Source organism: Artibeus jamaicensis, unplaced genomic scaffold, assembly GCF_021234435.1.
Source record: "Artibeus jamaicensis isolate MK-2021 breed Jamaican fruit bat unplaced genomic scaffold, CSHL_Jam_final contig_3214, whole genome shotgun sequence".
Lineage (NCBI taxonomy): Eukaryota > Metazoa > Chordata > Mammalia > Chiroptera > Phyllostomidae > Artibeus > Artibeus jamaicensis.
In genome coordinates this window covers 1,777,189-1,784,651 of record NW_026521760.1, presented here as the reverse complement: position 1 = coordinate 1,784,651, position 7,463 = coordinate 1,777,189, and the positions used below count along the sequence as shown (strand labels likewise).

General features: G+C 39.9%; 1 protein-coding gene across 1 annotated transcript in view; it reads left to right on the top strand.

Moving 5' to 3' along the window:
- Positions 1–466: 466 nt before the first annotated feature.
- MCTP1 (multiple C2 and transmembrane domain containing 1) overlaps positions 467–7,463 on the top strand; it is a 493,900-nt gene continuing 486,903 nt past the window's right edge. The window contains exon 1 of the mRNA XM_053663569.1: positions 467–551. The gene's annotated coding sequence lies outside the window, so the exon portion shown is untranslated. The remainder of the gene's footprint in view (positions 552–7,463) is intronic.

Genomic DNA, 7,463 nt, shown 5'->3' with positions numbered 1-7,463 from the left:
CTCATCTTCTGTCTACTTAGCACTCAGGGTAGTCTCTGCACTTTGGAGTACTTAGGATGTGTCTGTTGAATTGATTTATTGGGTCCTTTTATTGAATTCTAAAAATTGGAGTTTCTTAAAAGTTGCTCATGTCTCTCAATCTTAGTCATTCGGTTTATTACCAGAGAGAATAAATCGCAAAAACAATCCAGAAACACTAAAAAAATGCCCTGGCCGATGAAAATGCAATTCTTCTTCACTATGTATACTACAGTAGAAATAGTTGAGTTATCTCTAATTCGAGTTGACTAAGTGATTCTCAAACTGAAATGCTTTTCTGTTCATTACACCTAAAAGTTGCATTGGTAGAAAAGCAATTTCTTTATAGTTCTCAATAGGTTCAACATAATTATTATTTATTCTCTCTTCTCCCTTATCTTATTGATTTCATCTTTCTTTAGCAGGGGGAGGTTCAACTGTTTGGTGTCTCTAGGCCACACTGGAAGAAGAAAAGTTGTCTCAGGCCACACATCAGATATACAAACACTAGTGAAAATTGATGACCAAAAAATGTAAGTAAATTTACAATTTTGCATTGGGCTAGATTCATACCCATCCTGGGCTGCATGTAGCTTGTGGGCCGTGGCTTAGACACCCAAACTTAATTTAGTTGAGTAAAGCAGTGCAAAATAGTTGCTTTAAAATCATTTGCACAGTATTATAGACAAACATTGTTAAAGTATATATAAAATAAGTATTTTGAAAAAAATATTTTGAAACCAAAGTCATGTTAGTCAATATCTGACAGAATTATGTAATACCAATTGTGTCATCTCTTACTTATGTATTTAAGCTGGGAATTCCCAGATATGAGCCTGACCATAACAGCAAATCCAAACTTATCCCAAAAGCCCTGTGTATGTATGTATGTGATCAGCAATGTTTTGGTGACCTTATGTGAATGTAGTCATCTATTCCTTTCTTTTTGTATACTGCACAGAATTTTGTATTATGGATAAATTACAATTTATATAATCATGTTAAAGGGCATTCAAATTTCCCTCCTTTTTCTTGGCTATTACTAACCTTTATTGCTATTTCTAACAATGCTACAATACAATCTTTAAACATGTCTCCTAGACTATGTGCAGTCTGGAGGTGCGGGGTGGGGAAGTTGCCTAGGAGTAGAATTTCCAGAGTCATATATTATGTTCATTTAAATAGGTATTGCCACATTGATCTCTTAAAGTGACTTTAAAAATTCACATTGCCATACCCATAACAAAGATGACATCTTACTAATCTCTGTAATAAATTTTTTAAAACATATCATAATGAAGTTTAAATATGGGTTTTTTCTTTATTGCTATAGATATTTTTCTTTTGTGAATTTCTTGTATACGTCCTTTGCTTATTTTTCTATTGTTTTTTCTTTTCTTATCAATTGAGATGTTCTTTATAATTTCTTCATTTTAATCTCTTTCTGTTGTGTATTTCACAAATATCCCCCCATTATTTTGACTTTTACTTTGTTCATGATGCCCTTTGTTGTAAATATTACATGTTATGGAGCTACTGAAAAACTCCACTGTACACTTGTGAAAGATTAAGAATAAAGTCACACAACATCTTAAAATTATTGGAAAACATCTTTGGTCTGAAATAATTTCAGGTACCTGGCCCACATTCTGAGAGTCATATATTTAAAGGTAGTTAAATTTATTAAATTTACATAAAAGTTTTTTTATTTGAATGTGCCATCTATTTCCTGCTATAACTGTAACGAATAGACATTGTCTAGTTACCTAGGACTGTCCAAGGGGAAGGAAAAAAGGCAAGAGAGATAGAGGTGGGGATAGGGTTAGGGATGGGGGTTTGGTTGTGGACAGGGATACAGATAGGAATAGGGAGACAGAGGTTAAAGAGAAGGAATTCCACCTATCTACTCCCTATGGACAGAGCTGTGTCAAACCAATTTAGGATGCAGCTGCTTTAAAAAGTAGGTGGTGTTCTATGGCTGGCAGGAGGAGGCCCCAAGAATCAGCCTTTCTGAGCCTGTCTCAGCCCTTGTGTTGTGGGTATTGAGTTGAGAGCCACTGGGCTAGATGAGGGAAATGGCAGATAGATGTCACGGACTCTGCCAGTGGCAGCCAAGAGGAGGTTGAATCCATCTGGAAGCTTCTTTGGGCTCTGATTTGGGTGGGGGAGACCAGATTGTGTGAATAGCTTGTGAATGTTAGCAGGCAACCAGGTCACAAGGGACATCTTCCTCAGAGCGGAAGTAGCAGATGGAACCACTCCCATACCCTGACACGTTTCAACTTTCATGAAGACGTAAGAATGGTGTCCTCTTCCCATTCACCCATGCCTTCTCAGGAAGAGTAACAAGGGCAGAGAAGGCCATCTGAGGGATGAGCATGTCCCAAGAAGACTTGCAGGCGTTTTATAAAGGGATTGTTTAAATAATTAAATCTTGATGATTGTTTAAAAAATCATTATTTTTCTGTTCATTAACCTCTGACTGACTGACATTACTTTGAGGGAAACCAGATTAGTTACATAAAACATAAAGGAGCTATATTTTCCTGCACATCTGCACAAAAATAGGCAGCACTGATTCTTGATACCAACACACTATTTGTGAAGCAAAACTGCCTCTACAGGTCCCTGGTCCTCTCGCCTTGTATCCATTCTCTTCAATGCCTGGAGGTCCTATATAAAGATGAGAGCCCCTATAAATGTTGAGTGACACTGTGTTTATTTGCAGCAGACATTTTTGAACCTCAGCTTAGTTTTTAACCCAATGCTGGAGGTAACGTGCAGAGCTCCTAGGTGTTGCTGTCCAGCCCCAGCCAAAGCTGTTCAATGTTGGGCCAGCTGTCTTTAGTTCAGGCTATTGTCAGATGCATCCTGACAGAGACGAATGATACTTGATCTTGGGGTGGTTAAATTGTGCTTACATCCAATCTGCTGAATGGTGGAGTTGAGTGAGAAATACATTTGCTAACTCTGGGCATAATAGGGAATAAGGATGGCGCAGACCTCAGGCCCCCTAAAAGATGTTACTGCTTGGAATTACCTCATTGGTCCCACCACTGACTTTATATGAGATCTGGGCCAAGTTCCCTTATATCTTGGTTTCTTAGGTATTCTAGCACAGGGAGACTACAATTCCTGAACTATCTATACAATTAAATGGCTAGAATTTAGAGGTTTACATGTGGATGATGGCAGAAGTCAAGATTAAGACAAACTCGTGGGGTGGATTTATAGGCTTGAAATCAGGGTCTGAAAAGCTGCTTCAGCCACTGTGGTTTCACTGAAGGTAATTTTCTTCAGAAAGATGTACTGGATTTTATTTTTCCAAGGATGCTAATACACATTTAGCTACTTCATCTTTCCTTCCATTTTCTATTTTTCCCATGGAATTCTGAAAGAGGTTCATCTCAGAATAAAACTGCAAGTTACTTCTAACTAGTTCTTGCTTGTGTATTTTCTAGGCAGGCATTTAAAAAACAGAGCTTGCCAGAAAAGCAGCTAAAGTTTCAGGCACTGGTTTGAAATCAATAATGTATATTTCCTAAATAACCATTTTTTCTCACTCAGAGAAAAATGTGTGAATTAGGGGATTGGATTTGAAATAACCCCCAAACTGATCGCCACCTGGAAAGCATCATGTTAGGAGAAAAGTGAGGAGCAGTATGATTGTAATGAGCAAAATGGCCAAATTCAAAATAACACAGCAAAGAGGCTGCCCTGTTTAGCCAGTCTCTCAATGTTCTTATCATTAATGAACATTGGCCTGTTTTCACTCTGTTACTTTGCAGCACTGACCAGTTCCTCTGGGTTTAACACTGTGAATGAGGCAGGTTGGGGGAGATGTATCCTTTCTTCTGGTCTACAAAAGGGACGTGTCAACCAGGATGCTTTGGGCTATAGGAAACTTGTGGTAAGCAGAATTCTAAAGATGTGCCCCCCAAGACTCCTATCCCTTAGTTATTCAATCAAATACTAATATAGTTACAGGTGTGAAGGGACATTGTAGGTGTGGTTATGTTTAGTAATCAACTGACCTTGCTGGGTTATCCAGGTTATCCAGGTGGGCCCAATGTGATTACATGGGCCCTTAAAGTCAGGAGAAGGCAGATGAATCAGTAAGAGAGATGAGGCAGAGAGGAAGGCCTGGGAAACCTGAAGCGTGAGAAGAACTCAATCTGCCTTTGTTGGCTTCGAAGATGAGAAAGAGTTGGCCATAAGCCAAGGAATGCAGGCAGCCTCTAGAGGCGAAGTGTGACTCCCTAGTAAGGGGACAGGGATCTCAGTCCCGCAAGAGCACAGAAATTAATCTGGCCAACAACCTGAGTGACCTTAGAAGCAGATTCTTCTTCTGCAGAGCCTCTGGGAAGGAGCACAGCTCTTTGATTTTGTCCTGGGACATGGGAACCGGTAAAGTCACACTGTGTCCAGACTTCTGACTCACAGACACCGAGTTAATAAATGGGTGTTGTTTTAAGCAGTTAAATTTGTGGTAATTTCTTTGACAACAAAAAAAGGACTAATAAAATGCTAAAAATGGCAAAAAAAAAAACCCCTAGATAAATTAACTAGATAAATTTATTTATCTAAAAACTAGATAAAAAACTAGATAAATTCATTTTCTAATTAATAGTTAATAGATAACTACATAATAGTAGGACCAGAGTTAAGGAAGGCCTTAGGTTGATTGATTCTGTAGCACAATGACATCATTAAGAACTGGGTTTTTTTCCACTTCTCTTTTCTGCCAACTTTAGTGTTCAATTCATCCTCAGACTTGTAATGAGTGAGAAGGCTGCAGCAGTTCTGTGCATTGCACCAAACACCAAAACATGTAGATTAAGAAAAGAGATCCTTGCTTTTGTGCTTTTCCTTTATGAGTGAAGAAGCCCATCGCACGAATACTGGTCTGTGCCAGAGTCTCCTTGTTGTTCCCTTACACCCACCTTCCCCTTCTTCCTCAGTAGCAACACCCAGATTTTTAGCTGGACACTGACTGCCCTGAATAAAGATTTTTATGACTAGGCATGGTCATGTGCCTGAGTTCTAACCTCTGGAATGTAAGAACTCAGTTCTTCCCAGTTGGGAAGTAACTTTAAAGGCAGGGACATGATCTCTTCCACCCTTTCCTCCTGTCTGCTGGTTGGCTGGAAGTTTCCTATAAATGGCTGGAGTTCCACTGATGATCTTGGAGCATATGGTGACTTTGGGAATGGTAGGCATGCATAGTGGAGCAATAAGATAGAAGAAATGTCATACTAGGTCTAGGTGATGACCTTCAGACTCCTAGAACATGTGTAAGGTTTGTGTTCATTGTAGTTGAATTCAGTCCCAAGTAATGTGCCTTTCTAGTGTCTGTGATTGGTTATAGGTCTGTCAAAGGGGTAGAATGACCACAATCAGTTGATACTACTTTTCCAGGCTGTAATGGGTGCTGGGTGTCCACCTGTTCTCTGCTCTAGGAGGTCAGTGGACTATATCAAGAAGGTAAATCATAGGTGAATACTCTTGTTCTTAAGGTGTCTCTCTTTCAAGGGATGATAGATTGTGGGCTCTAGGATAAATTGTCTTTATTTTCCCATATAAAGGGGTTGTATAACCCAAAGGAATCTTGCTGGAGAACATTACTCTTTCTTATTGAATGGTCAAGTTGGGAACCTCATTAGCTAGACATTAAAATGTGCCTTAGCTTGAGTTTTCTCAGAAGCTGGCTTAGTGATAGAATTCACATGCAAGCAGTATGTTTGTGAGGTGCAGGGCCCAGCCTTAGGGGAAGGGGATACATGGGACTGGAAGGAAAGGAAGCTGAGAAAGAGTGTGTTGTCAAGCCAATTAACATCAAGGGCACTAGCACTGGAAAATAGCAAGTCCCTGCCTGAGTTATTCCACCTGAGTGCCCTCTCAGGGCATCAGCGAGTTAAGAATATATCTATTGCCAGAACTCATTGGTTGAGAGCTGCTCCAGGCATTTGGATTGGGGAGTGTGGTTTGGAAAAAAGCTCTCAGGTGGAGAGATCAGATGCCTGCACAACAGAGTTTATGGCTCTAATAGCTTCTGTGACATGGTATGTACATTCAAAGGGGGTTATTTACATGCCCATCCAGCAGTACCTACCTTTGTATGTACCACTGACAGTGGGGAATCAAACCAGGAATGAAAAGATGAACTATATCCTACCTTGGAGAACTGTTTCAGAAGCTTGCATAATTTTAAAGCAGAAAGGGACCTTAGAGGGAAACTATTTCTATTTTTTCATGTTACTAATGAAAAACTGAGGCCCCAAGGTCTGCCTTGGGGCAACTCCAGGCCACCTCCCATGTCTTCTGTCTTTGTGCAGCTGAGAATCGACGTGAGGGATGGGCATGGGGCAATTTCTGCTCTCTCCAAACCTCCAGTAAATTGTTTCTTCTCTTCTTTTATACAGACAATTAAAAAAAATTAGTGTAACTACAGCTTCAAATCCCACTTTGCTCCAATTTAAGCTACCCGGACACTCCTATCCCCTTTTGACTTGGAAATGCCAGCGTATTTCTTGGTCTAGAATTCCTATATTGTGTTCCAGTCTGGTTAAGAAGAAAATAGGAAGTGGCTTAGATTAAACGAATAAACAGAAATAACTCCTTTGAATTTACTTAGACGTTAAATGGCATTTGAGAACTGATGAGAAAACTTTCAAGGAAGAAAAAGGCAAAACCTAGTTTACACCTGAAGAATTTATTCTGTTGAGTTGACAGTATGTTGGCAGGCATCTCAACACATGGAAGTGTTGTCTGGGTTCCCGGTTTCAAAAAGTTCAAAATCCTCTCCACACAGGCAGGGTTTTTCCACATGTGGTATTACAACTCGGTCTGGTAGTACTTTCTTGTTTTTGATAACAAAGTGATGATAATATCTCACTTGAGGACAAGCTTAACTCATCATCAAGAATGCTGCCTATGTTTGACTTTCAGTTGGGACCTTGTGAGGTGGGTCAGGCCAATTGATATTACTATCCCCATTTCAGAGACTGAGAGGAAATGAGGGCCTGAAGATACCTGGCCCAGTAGTGGGAGCTGGTGTGGCAGCCAGATCTCCACTTACAAGAGAGCGCCGGAAGTGCCAGGTAGTTGGCACTTTAACACAGATAGTCCCAGAGATTCTGTTTTTGTGCTTGCATGCACAGCCTTCTTCTCTTCAAGGGGAAGTTGCGATTCTGTCTAAGGCATCTTGTTGCTTACCCAAGGCAAGGACATGGGTCAGTGTGTCTTTTGAGGACGCTTTTGATTATTCCATTCTATTTACTTATGAATTTTAAAATTAAGAAATTGGAATCCTGTAGATCTGGGATCTGCTAGTTACTCAAGAAGTGATTTGCAAGATCTATAAAATGAGATCTCTATGAAAATAACATGTGTCCAATGATGCAAACCATTTAGCGTCATGCTTGAGTACCGCATGTCCTAACCAT